Below are 9,461 nucleotides of genomic sequence, written 5' to 3'. Positions count from 1 at the left end.
ATTGTGGTTTTTCATCTAAGTATGTGGTGATTTTTTTAGAAAAGGAAGTATGTGGTGATTAATAATGCAAAATTTTATTAGCTTCGATGCCATGCTATACATAGTGGTTTAAATAACTTGTGTTTCTTATATTGAAAAGTAATTCAGAATTTGTTTCTGTTTCAATTAGAGCCCTGATGCAGATAAGGATTGTGTGGTTGTGCATGTCACTAGCTATGAGGCGGACGACCTGAATATACCACTGGGAAAATAGAGTTCTTAGGCTGTTGGATCCTGGAAGCCATTTGCGGTTATACCAATGAAGAGGTGTATTCCAGCCTCACTGTTGTCAGGCATGTTGTCCAGGGTGTACTGAAGCACAAGAAGTTCAAAGCTACTCCTTCGTTTGTGAGGCATACTGTTCTTGTCAAGCTTACGCAGGAAGATGACGTAGCATACCTCCACAAACAAGTTTATTAGTGGCAAGGCCACAAGGTTGTCTTCATGAAGGTTCACAGGATTGAGCTGCTGCGGGACGTCCTCGATGATGTTCATGGCAAGGTCCGTCTAGTGTACAGCCCAAATTAGATCGAGGCATGAAATAGTTGCCCCGGCTAGTGTTTAATAGTAGTTTGGATTGTGTCTAATTATCCGAACCTTGCCTATTATCGACCCCTCTGGGGTTAGTACTCTGTTTGAATCCATCTATGGGAACTGCTGCTACTTTTGTGTGCCCGTGAATCATGTGAGAACCATCGTAATTGTTGCCGAAACAGATGCGTCCTCACTAGTTTTTTCATGAATATGGCATGGTAAGACATAAGTTGTCACGGTTTATCATACGAGCAGTGTGTGTTTTGATGAAATAGAGCACTCGTTCGACAACCGTGCGCCGACGTATACATAAGTACAGTACTTGTGAACACTGTTGGTGCTACCCACTTGAAAGCAGTTGTGCAAAAAATGGCACATTGGCTCAGCTCGCTTCAACACTAGGCTATTGACCAGCTAACAATCAACAATCTGTTGTCTGACATATAAGCAACTATGTATCTTGTTACATTGGTTCATGCAGTTAATTGAGGCCATAATGTAATAAATTCCAAACGTTCAACGCTAGTCCAGCGCTCATGTGGAGCACTCACATTAAACTCGTCTTCATAAAAATCTTGAAAAGCACAAGTTAAGAAGTTTTATACATCTCAATGACTCATAGAACATAACAAACATATACTAGTTCATAGCAAAAGACAAAGTTGTGATAAGGTTTACAAATCAGGAAAAAACAAGCAAGGCTTCTCTGAGCAAAGGGCCTCCCGGCAGGCTTAAATTTCCTGGAGTTCACTCTGGTTTTTTCTTGTTGCCACCATCCAGGGTTAGGTTCTCTCATTCCAGAATAACCAATTATAATTGTGGTCTCAGCTGGAATGCTGAACTGAACCATGCAGTGTACTGACCAGTTGAAATGCTTGTGCATTCCACTAAATTTAAGCACCGTTATTTGCAGAAATAAGCAGACCACAATGCCTCTTGTCCGTGCACCTGTCCAAAAAACCGCCGTGCAGCCGTGCCAGCTAGTCCTCGGTCCGTGGAAGAACTGGCAGAAAGTGCATTCCGGGCTAGGATGCAGTTTTTTTGCTCATCCATGCACTGCAATCAGGAAGTAAAACGTACGAAACAGCTTCTTTTAGATGGCGTTGGTCCTTCTACCTTAGTTACTACCAATGTAGGAATACCTTGAAGACAGGAGGTTAGACGACGGCAATGAGGGATAGCCATCTCATTTTGCACAGTTGTACTAAAACTGAGGTGTGTGCTTTTGATTGCGCGGATAGAAACGATACGGAGACAGACATCCTGAAACGATATGGAGACAGACATCCCTGTTTGCGCAAATATGAAATACGGTTATTTAAACAGTGATAGATATTACTACTTTCCCCTGTTTCCTCTTAGAACCAAGTCCTAGATTCATGCTACAGCTTTCCCACTTTCTTCCCTGTTTGAACCAACGCCTTTGAGTTGACTGTATGAACTAGCTTTACTTCTAATAATAGTGGAAGTCTAGGTGGCTTTGGAACAGCGGACGGAAGTAGAAATGTCACATCCCTAGTTCTGACAATGCCTAGTGCATGCATTAGAGTGTTACATCATGTTTAAATTTCATTTAAACCTGAGATGGGGATTGACTAAGCCCTAGCACCAAATGAATTCAACTAGGGTCAAAATAAAACCTTTTTCATTGAACTCAAAATGTCCTCTAAAAATGTTCAACATTTCTGGTTTGAGGTGGAAGCATCTACCAAAAATGGTTTATATTTTTGCAGGACATATTTGGTCACTGAATTAAATCATATAGTATTTTCATTTGGGCATTTAAATGCTATTAAATATTTCAAATGCTCAAATAATCATAAACTAAAATGTTTACTGTTGGATATATTCTAAACAGTAGCCATGATTAGTTTCATGATTTTTGAAAGTGTCTGAGTATTTTTAATAAAGCCCTAAATTTACAGAATAATAGAAAACTGAGATAATTAGAAAAAGAGAGTTAGAGAAAGAAGTATCTGGCGCTCACCTCGCAGCCCACCCGGCCCAACTCTAGTGGCCCAGCCCACCATCGTAGCTTCTCCTGTCGTCTTCGTCCTCGGACAGAAGGACGAGCGTGTGGCCGCGGCGCGCACGCACGCGCCCGAGCCACCTCCTGCTTGCCGCCCCGCCCCGGATCGGCTAAGGATGCCACGACACCCCCCTGGAACCCCCTCGTCCGCTCCCTTGCCTCCCTGCTCTCTCCCTCTCACTCCCCTGCTCTTTTCCCCTCATGGCCGAAGCCGCCATGGCCACTCCGCTGAGAAACACCGCGGCCAGCCACTCCCTCGCTCCCTCTCCGTGTTCCCGAGATCCGTATCGCCTCCAGCGTCATCCTCGCCAAACCAAGCATCACCGGAAGCCCTGCAATGCCGGCGCCATCATCTTCTTCTTCCTCGGGCACCGAAGGTCATCATCGTCGATTCGTCGCCGTCGTCGCTTCCCCGAGCTCGTTGACCATCTCGACGCGACCACTGTGAGCTCATGATCCGTTTCCCCCTATTACCGCACTCGATAGCGCTCTATAGTCGCGTATGTCGCCGAGCCCGAAAGCTCACCGCCGCCGGCGATGTCGCCGCCGCCGCGCTAGTCGCTGGAGCTCGTGTCCGAGCACTCCATCGTGCTCAGCACGCTCCCAGTAGCACATATCACCCCACCACCGTCCTCCCCGTGCACCCTAACGCAATCCCGTGCACAACCGAACTTCGGCCACCGCCTTTGAGCTCGTGGCCGTCCACTCCGGCCACCCCCGGCCCGGCTACTGCCACCAGCCGACGCGCTGCAACACCAGCTACCCGTAGAGATCAACCGCAGCTCAAACCACTGTCTGTACGCAAAACCCGAGCAACTCCGGCGTGTTGCCGCCCCGGGTTTGGTCGCCGCCGGCTGAACTCCGGTGACGCCGACGTGGCGCACTTACTTAGTCACTAATGACCCTGCTAACAGCCCTATCTCTCACTGACATATGGGCCCCACGCCCTTAACTAACCACGGTTAACCCCTGTTTAGCTTAAGTTAACCACAGTGGCCCCACGCGTCGGAGTTGACCTAGCTGATGTGGCCGTTGACCGGTCCCACCTGTCAGTGAGTGAAACAGCCCTGTGTCACTGACGTGTGGCCCCCACACGTCAGGTTGACCAGCAGCAGCGTCTGTTGACCTGCTGACGTCACGGTGACGCACTGCTGACGCAGTAAATGTTTTCTGGAATTTAAATAATTCTTAAATGATTTATTAATTCCATAAAATTGTATAAACTTCTAAAAATCATAGAAATTCAACCGTAACTCCAAATTAAATAATTTATATATGAAAAATTATCAGAAAAATTCAAGGAATCCATCTGTACCATTTTCATGCATGTTAGAACAACTTATAGCTGCTGTTTAGCACAAATCAATTAAATGGCATTTAAATAATCATATATGGAGTTGGAATTTGAATCATGTATTCAAACCAACTTCATTTAAATCATAGCCAGGTGCATTAGCTCAACACACATTCATATTGCCATGTCATAGCATGCATCATATTGCGCATTGCATTGATCGTGTTCCTTCTGTGTTGCTGGTATTGTCCCCTCTCGATAGACGTGATACCGATGATGTGATCGTTGACACTGATGAAGACTCAATGCTATCTTCAGAAGTGCCAGGCAAGCAAAACCCCCTTGTTCATTCAGATAAAATCCCACTCTCTCGCTCCTGCTTTTTTTTACTGCATTAGGACAACAACGATTCATCTGTTACCTGCTGCGGTAGCTGAACCCCTTTATCCTTTGCATGACCTGTCATTGCCACAGTAAATAGATGAAACCCACTAGCATGAGTAGGAGTTGTTTGAGCCCTGTTGTGCCTACTCATTCATGCCTGTTTGTCACGCCTGCTACTGCTTAGAGTTGAGTCAGGTCTGATTCATCCGGGATGAATCAGAGGTGTGTGAACATGTCCTACTGTGTGTGAGCTAAGTGTGTGAACACGATTTGGTAAAGGTAGCGGTGAGAGGCCATGTAGGAGTACATGGTGGGTTGTCTCATTGCAGCCGTCCTCGGGAACTGAGTTCTGTGTTTGTGATCCATGATTCAGCTACTACCATGCATTGGGCCCGAAACCAATGGACCCTCTCGGCTTCTTAATCACCCTTGTCCTCTGTCCAGGAGTTGTAAGTAGTTTCTGGTGTTTGTAGTATGCTGGAGGCCGTGCGCAGCGCTGACCGTAGGGGTGGGCTGTGATGCGGTAGGCACGTGGCCGGGTAAACCGGACGCCCGTTTGGTGTCACGGAACCCTGTTCACATCGTTTGGGGCTGTGAGCGAAACTCCGGCCGGATCTCCTCATGGATGGAACCCGAATAGGCGATAAACCTGGACTAGAGACTTGAGTGTTTAGGTAGGCCGTGGCCGACACCCACGTTGGGCTTCCGCTTGAAGGTTGCCGAGCACATGTCGTGTAAACGGCGGTAAGTGGTGAGAGCGTGTGTGAAGAAGTACACCCCTGCAGGGTTAACATCATCTATTCGAATAGCCGTGTCCGCGGAAAAGGACTTCTGGGTTGCTTATATCAGTTCATAGACAAGTGAAAGTGGATACTCTAAAATACGCAAGATAAGCGTGAGTGCTATGGATGGTGTTCTCGTAGGGAGACGGGAGCGGTTCCATAGTGGTGTATTGATATGGTGAATATGTGGACTCGTGTGCGCCACCTGAAGAGTTACTTGCAATCATAGTTTAGGTTAGCCACTGAGTCAAAGCTGGCTTGCTGCAGTTAAACTCCACCATCCCCTTTGTTGATAATGATGCATATGTAGTTAGCTCTGATGTAAGTCTTGCTGGGTACATTTGTACTCACGTTTGCCTATTTTATGTTTTTGCAGAGAGACTTCGGTCTCGCTAGTAGTTCCACGTGGACTTCGACGTTTAGCTTGTTACCTCAGCTACGATCTTGTGCCCTCGGCAGGATCTGATAGACAGTCAGGCTTCTCAGTCTTTTTCATTTATAGATGTCTGTACTCAGACATGATAGCTTCTGCTTGTGCTTTGATTTGTATGCTCTGAGTGTTGGGTCATGAGACCCATGTTTGCAATATCTCGCTCCTCGGAGCCTAATGAATAAATTACTTGAGTCGTAGAGTCATGTTGTGATGCCATGTTGTATTTGCACATATCGAGCATATTGTGTGTATGTTATTGAAATGCTTGGTATGTGTGGGATCTGACCATCTAGTTGTTTATCTTTAGTAGCCTCTCTTACCGGGAAATGCCTCCTAGTGTTTCCACTGAGCCATGGTAGCTTGCTACTGCTCCGGAACACTTAGGCTGGCCGGCATGTGTCCTTCTTCGTTCCTGTGTCTGTCCCTTCGGGGAAATGTCACGCGATGAATACCGGAGTCCTGTTAGCCCGCTACAGCCCGGTTCACCGGAGTCCTGCTAGCCCAGTGCTACAGCCTGGATTCACTCGCTGATGACCGACACGTTCGATGCTGGGTCATGGATGCCTGTCCCTATAAGTTTGTGCCACTTTGGGTTTACGACTAGCCATGTCAGCCCGGGCTCCTTATCATATGGATGCTAGCGACACTGTCATATATGTGTGCCAAAAGGCGCAAACGGTCCCGGGCAAAGGTAAGGTGACACCCGTGGGAATACCGTGCGTGAGGCCACAAAGTGATATGAGGTGTTACATGCTAGATCGATGTGGCATTGAGTCGGGGTCCTGACAGCGTTGGTATCAGAGCTTGACTGCCTGTAGAATTACCAAGCCAAACTGGTCGAAGTTGAGTCTAGAAATGCTTTAGTTATATAAGGGAATTGATTGTGGGATGGAACGTAAGGCTCTTTTTACTCCTTATACCTTATGCCCTTCTGATCTGAGTCATCTTATCTTTCCTACGGGGTTAAGGAACTAGGTCTTCTCATCTTTCTATCAGGATCACGTGTTACTAATACATAGACTTATAGATTGTTGGATTTAAGTCTCAGCTCAGTTCCTACTATTTCTGTATGTTAACTGTTGATCTCCAAACCTTGATATTGTGCTTCTGAGTGGTTATGCCACCATTTTCGTGAATGTCTCAAATCTTTTCTAAGCATTTACAGCCGTTATGCTGTCCGAGTCATCCCAGGTTTCTAAATAGTCCGATGCATTTGCAAATCCCTTCCTTCTGTTTCCGATGTTCCCATGGGCCAGATTAACCACACTAATCGGTGTGTTGAGGTAATTATTGCCTCGACATATATGTTGGAATTATTATTATGACCCTAAGTGCTTAGGGGATCATCTAGTGGTCTAGCCATGATTTGTGTCCTAGTGTGAAGATTCTGGCCTTTATTCTCGGAAGCATCCCGTGATGCTACTTAGTAGTAGGTATTCTACTCCTGGGTTCTGAACCCGAGATTCACTCTACCTACTTCATGTTGATAGTAATTGCTAGTGCCTTTAGGATATTAGTAACCTTTGCGATAGTCCTTGAAGTCCGTGGTATCTTCTTCTTCCAAATACCATGAACTACTTATGGCAGATGTTTATTGGATCAAAAAAAATCACAATTAGAGTACTCTTGAGGAGTTCTCCATTCATAAATCGTGACTCTGCCAATTCTACCTTTCTGCATGGGTTACCCGGAAGAAATATGTTGAACTTGGTTCAACATACTAATCTATGCATCCACAACTCAGAAAGTTATATGTTCCTTTGAGTTGTTCTCTTTAGTTGCATACTGACCCTCGTCTATCAATTGATAGTCAAGAGTATGCGTGCGTTCGTTCATCGATGCCTATGACTCTTGTGGTCTGTCAAGCCATTCTATTCCGGAATGACTAGGACAAACAAACTCCAGTACCTCTTCCATATCTAGGATTGGGTCAAAGTAGTTGTATTCCGCAGATCAAATGCCAATCCAGCTTTTGGTTCTGCTCTACCTTGGAGTATTACATATTTTATATCGAGATTGTTATAGGAATTGCACACCATCCTATGAACTCTTGGTACAGTGATACTTCTTGCCATCATTGTTCATTCCTCAGTTCCTGTGTTATTGTAACCGGAATGCCGACAAATGAATCATGGCGTGTGAAATCAATACTGCTAGCAACTCTGTTGCTTGGTAGTTAAAGGATAATAATTTCATTCTTAGTATGTTGGTTTTCGAATCATCCTTCTAAGACTGATCGTGCTACCTAGTCCTTATTTCGGTGCACCCTTCGATTGATGAGTTAGGATCTTGTCAAGTCCTCACTCATTTGATCATATCATCTTGCCCTCAAAAGCAAGATTGTTCTCGAGCTTAGTAACATACCGGTGGTTCGTGACTTGCCAAATATCTTCTTGGAGGTGTTACCGGGTTGTCACCTGACTGTTATGTTGAGCTCGTGATCAAGTTGGGTTATCCTGTAAACCACCCTTCTCCAAGAATCCGTGTTGGATACCCCTGAGCTAGTTGGTTAAGCTAGACAACAACCTGGAGAATTGTAAGATAAAAGCTTGCCTGACTTAGTTCGTCCCAAAGGGATATTCTTGTGTAGTGTGTGTTGAAGAAAGATGATATCTTCATCGATTGGTCCCTGTGATCAGTTGCTGGACCTATTGTCTTATCAATCCTTTGATTTGAGTGTGGGCTATCGTCAAATCAAATCAGTACCAACGATGCTCGTAATGTTGTCTTATTCATGGTTGATCCCTCGAGCATACACCATTACATCTTTGGTCTGACCAATGCTATCACCGTGTTCACTTAACTATGGAATTCCTTTTAAAAGAAAACCTGGATGAGTTGTTGTTGAGCCCATTGACAACATCCTTATCTCCTCCATGATTTTGTTGAACATTAAGCTAGTGTTGGAAACTTTTGAAAGCATTTGTTCATGCTAGCTCATGAAGCATATGGTTGGATGAAGGTAGTGACTTCCTTTAATTCATGTGCATCTGTTGCAAGTTGCCGCCGTGGATTCGAGAAAGTCAATGTTGCTTTCTTTGGAATCATTCCAAATCAGTCATGCACACGTGCGAAGAATGCTGTGGTTTGAAGACTTGCAACCTTCAATCTATATGTATCCCTAGCACACCAAGCCACTGATTGATTTGTTCAAGGAGAAGAAGTTCCTTCATAAGAGCTAATCCGGACTTATGTAAGGACTTCGATACCCTCGTTGATGGTTCCCCCTCCTGAACTCGGTAGTGTTTTATTATAAGACTACCACGTGGTCATGCTTGTCTGGGACAACGTGTTCACATGTTTGTAGCAGAACCAGCTCATGTTTTGGAGCTTGCTATCGTAGTTCATCTCCCGAGAATCCCGCAACGTCATCTCGTCGATTTGTGTTGCAAACTTTCATTTTTCTTCCTAAGACTCGATGAGCCTGGAATATCCTAACACCAACCAGAGCTGAATCTCAGGCAGATATGATGGTTGGAACATTTCCCTAAGAACTATAATATTGGTCTCTCGATAACCGGTAAGGTGGATGTCGTGGCCAACACACCCATCCGGTAGACCTATTATTATAGTATCTTGTTTGAGGAAGTTGCCCCCCCCCCATAGGGATTTCGTAGGATTTACTCCCTAGTTGCCCTATGGATTTTTGTGTTCCCGAAGTCCGACCTTTTTACTTGATGTTTTAGATATCAAACCATATCTATGAATGGGTTACACTAGCACATCAAGGAGAACATTAGAAGCGGAGTGCTAAATGTCTCTCGGTCGATCATCCAGATTTTATTTTCTTGGCCCCGCCAAGGGTGAAATCTGAGAAGGTGTTATCTTCCTTTGCATCTGCATCCTCCATCACCATTCATCATGGTAGTAAGTTGTGTTACCGGACCCTTGACACGGATGTTGGTAAAACCTTGATGATTATGGAATTGCTCAAGTTCTTGAGAGCACGCGCAAGTGCTAGGTTTG

The sequence above is a fragment of the Triticum aestivum genome, chromosome 5B (assembly GCF_018294505.1).
Source record: "Triticum aestivum cultivar Chinese Spring chromosome 5B, IWGSC CS RefSeq v2.1, whole genome shotgun sequence".
Taxonomy (NCBI): Eukaryota; Viridiplantae; Streptophyta; class Magnoliopsida; order Poales; family Poaceae; genus Triticum; species Triticum aestivum.
This window is presented reverse-complemented; position numbering follows the sequence as displayed.